Here is a 4,181-nt window from a genome sequence, read left to right on the forward strand (position 1 = left end):
CAACGTAACATACGTGAGACAGATGAACGGCACACAGCTCTAACGAAACATAGGATTGATAAACAACACACATTCAATTACGACAACACAAACATCCTTTGTGAAGAACAAAATTATTACAGAAGATTGCTTTTAGAAATGTGCAACATTGTAGGTCATACCAATACGGTTAATCTCAGACAAGACGTTGAACATTTAAGCAATATTTACAAACCTCTAATCTCTGCCCACACAACTAATATTGTTTAACCTAAACTATTTTTTTTTTATGTTTTAAAAAAAATTAATTAGTCTCCATTTACATTTCTTTCTACATAACCTTTCTTACAAAATATTTATTGTTTTTTCTGTATAATGTTTATAATAGGTTCACCTTCACTCTGGATTATTTTGTTTTCTCCCATCAGTCGTTATTCACCTGTTGACCCAAGTGGTTCAACCAACAATATTTCGTTAGACATGTAGAACTTAATTATAAAGAGCTTACCTCCACTTAATTGACACCTGTGAATTAATTTCATTGCTGAATGACCTTCTTTAATAACTTTTTAACACTATGACATATTGACTGTGAAGAAACATAGTTCTTTAATCTTTTTAAATTAATGACTACCAACCTTTAACTGCCACAAAAATAACTGGAAGATTGACATTGTCTACCGTCACTCAAAAGAACACTGTTTCCACCAATTGTAATTGTGAATTCGACTACATCTTATTACACTTACTTAACTCAAAAGGTTGTTCCATGGGGGTGAGGGTGTACTGAGCAGTGGTAGTTGATGATTAATTGAATAATCTAGCTCCCACGTAACGACAATGAATAATAATTAAAACTAAGAGAAAGACTTACCTTTCGATAAGCCGGTAATTTGTAGGATCGTGCTGCTATAGACCTGTACAGGTCTGTGAGGTTTGTTTAAATGGTTGAGGCAATTACAATAATAAAAATAAGAAGAAGGTCGTTCAAAATAAATGATTAATATAATTTGACTGGTAAAAGATGAAGTATATTCTATTTTGATTTGGTTATTGAAATGTTTGGTAACAATCAATGGTGATGATGATATATGTATGAGCCGAAAATAACAATTTATAAAGTCTTCAAGTTTATAAAAATCATGTGTTATACTATTCTAGAGGATATTATTATTTGATACCAAGAACATCTACTCTGAACGATGGTTATAACTAGCTGGTCGTGATTATTGTATTGTATCTCTCTTTTTAGATTATCTTAAATCGATTATATATACATATAATTGTTAAGTCTTATTCGTTGATTCTTGGGAACAATAAGTACGAATTAATTGGGGTAGTGAAGCTAGCCACCAATTCTAGACTTGGTTTTTGTGAATTTACTGAAGTAGTTTTTGATTATCAAGGTGAAACAAGAATTCGTTTAATTTCGAAGATTAACACTCGGATTGACTTAGCTTTTTGGTGAATCGGTCGACGAGATTGAGAGCCGTCGGATCGTGTCGGTCTGCGTCGGTAGAATGCTGGACCAGGGGCCTCACCTCAAATTTGGAAGAGTTGATGAATCGAATGATGTTGAACGTTGGTCACTTAGTCTTTGTGAATTTAGAATGATATCTTGTTATCGAAAGTTTGAAAGTGTCTGTTTGTGATTTTGATGATAAGTTAAAATTGATTGGAACGATTATTTATTAAAAATGATAGTGTAATTATTATTATTTTTACTTAAGATTACCTGATTCGTTTGAATCAGGGCCGAACTCAATTTTAACTAAGGAAAATGGAATATCATAAAAATGTCTATTCGCGAAATGACGAGATTTAGTAAAGAACAGAAAAGATGGAAATGTAGAAGATAGTGAGTCCTTTGCAGCTAACAGGATAACTGAATGCTCGAATTTGACGAATTAGCGCGAGACTTTAGGCCGGTCACAACTAAGATTTTCCAAACACTACTCTTGCTCGAGAGGGCTAATCCGGGTTTACGTCCACGCACTTCGCGACTTGACAGACGAAAGACACGGCTTCTTGGGCCCGAGGGTCCAAGGAGCTGCAGTTGTAATTAGTTACAACGGTAATTAGCCAATGAGGTGCGAGGGCGACCTCCTGGTGCCCAAATCCACATGGTCAGCGTTACTTCTCGCTCTTCGACGGTGTTCCGACGATTCTCAATCTCGTCGGTGACACATTGAAAATATGAACAAAAGATATTTGCATGCGATGTTCACACATTCATTCATACATTCCAATGAGTAATCTATTTTAATTTGATGGTTCTGAAGGTAGTGGTTTATCCTAGTTATTGATTATAATTTTAATTTAAAAAGAGGAATATTTCCAGGCTGAGCGCTACTGATACTAACTCAGCAGTCTCTCATCTCAGTTCTTGGTACCAGATAAATAGGATAAAGTTGAACCTTATACTAGGGATCACCGTTGGTCTCTACGTGACTTTTGCCAGGAGGGGTGGAACTCGCCGTTATTAGAATATGAGATTTTGATGAAATGATATCTGTGCATTGAAGAAATTAAAGCAATGAAATGAAATGGAATTTTGAAAAAGTTACGCCAACGCGGTACGTCGGGGCGTAACAAGGTAAATAACACCAAAAAACATCCTTATCAAAATTAATCATAAGGCTCTTACTATCAACAATATTTAATAGCTCTAAGAATATTACATGTATAATATTTATGTCCGATTACTTCTAGTACCATTATTTATATTATAAAATCCTATTTTTGTTTTTTTGACAGTTTTTAAATAAATCGTTCTGAGGAGGGCCAATATCTGGGTCGAAACGTTAACTAAAAATACGTTTTCTTAATTGACCGATCACCAAGACTCTATAATATATTTATATATATATATATATATATATATATATATATATATATATATATAATAATATACATGTATATATATATATTATAATTTGGAATTTACTTTTAAAAAACGAGAAATTCGAAAAAATAAAATTTTTTCACAATAATTAAATTCATCAAAGATAAATATAATTATTTCAAAAATCCTATGTATTTTTCAATCATTTGCTCACATATTAATTAAAATATAAATATTATCCGTCAAGAAAAATGATTTATTCAAATCAATTATTTCCTTGTTTCATTAAATTATTCAACCTAATTACCTCCGCTTATATTCAATTATATTAATGTATAATATACATATATATACATATATGCATATATAATAATATACATATATATATATATATATATATATATATATATATATATATATATATATCATAATTTTGAATTTACTTTTAAAAAAAGAGCAATTTTAGAAAAAAAAATTGTTTTCACAATAATTGATTTCATTAAAAATAAATATAATTCTTGTAAAGATCCTGTATATTTTTTAATTATTTGCTCACATATTAATTGAAATGAAAATATCATTCATTAGGAAAAATAATTTATTTAATCAATTATTTCCTTTTTTTATTGAATTATTTGACCTAATCACCTCCATTTATATTCTATTATAATAATGTATAATATATATATATATACATATGTATATATATAATAATATACATATATAATATATATATATATATATTATAATTTTGAATTTACTTTCAAAAAAAGAGAAAGTAGAAAAAAAAAAATTTTCTTACAGTAATTAAATTAATTAAAAATTAATATAATTATATAAAAATCCTATGTATTTTTTAATCATTTGCTCACATAATAATTGAAATATAAATATTATTCGGTAAGAAAAATCATTCATTCGAATCAATTATTTCCTCATTTTATCAAATTATTCGACTTAATTACCTCCGTTTATATTCAATCGTATCAATGTATAATATACATATATATACATATATATATTGTTGTATGTATGTTGAATGGTTAGTACAACACGTACAGTATGAGCCTTAGAGGGCACACACTGACTTCGCAGAACGGCTTCAGCCCTTGTAGCGTATTGACGCATCAACATTATCCTATTATTTATTATTAATAAATCTTACTTTTATTCACATAGTCTTGTTCATTTATTTATAAAGAACATAAACATAACATGGCGCTACGGCTAAAGTGAAAAAGTAGCATAAATTAGTGAATTAAAGAAGAAGAAAAGACTAAATAAAAGTACAGAGTGAATTGGTGTGAACGTCAACGTATAACAAAGAAACAAAGAAAAATGGCGCCTCCCGAACAGC

This window comes from Neodiprion lecontei, unplaced genomic scaffold (assembly GCF_021901455.1).
Source record: "Neodiprion lecontei isolate iyNeoLeco1 unplaced genomic scaffold, iyNeoLeco1.1 ptg000065l, whole genome shotgun sequence".
Lineage (NCBI taxonomy): Eukaryota > Metazoa > Arthropoda > Insecta > Hymenoptera > Diprionidae > Neodiprion > Neodiprion lecontei.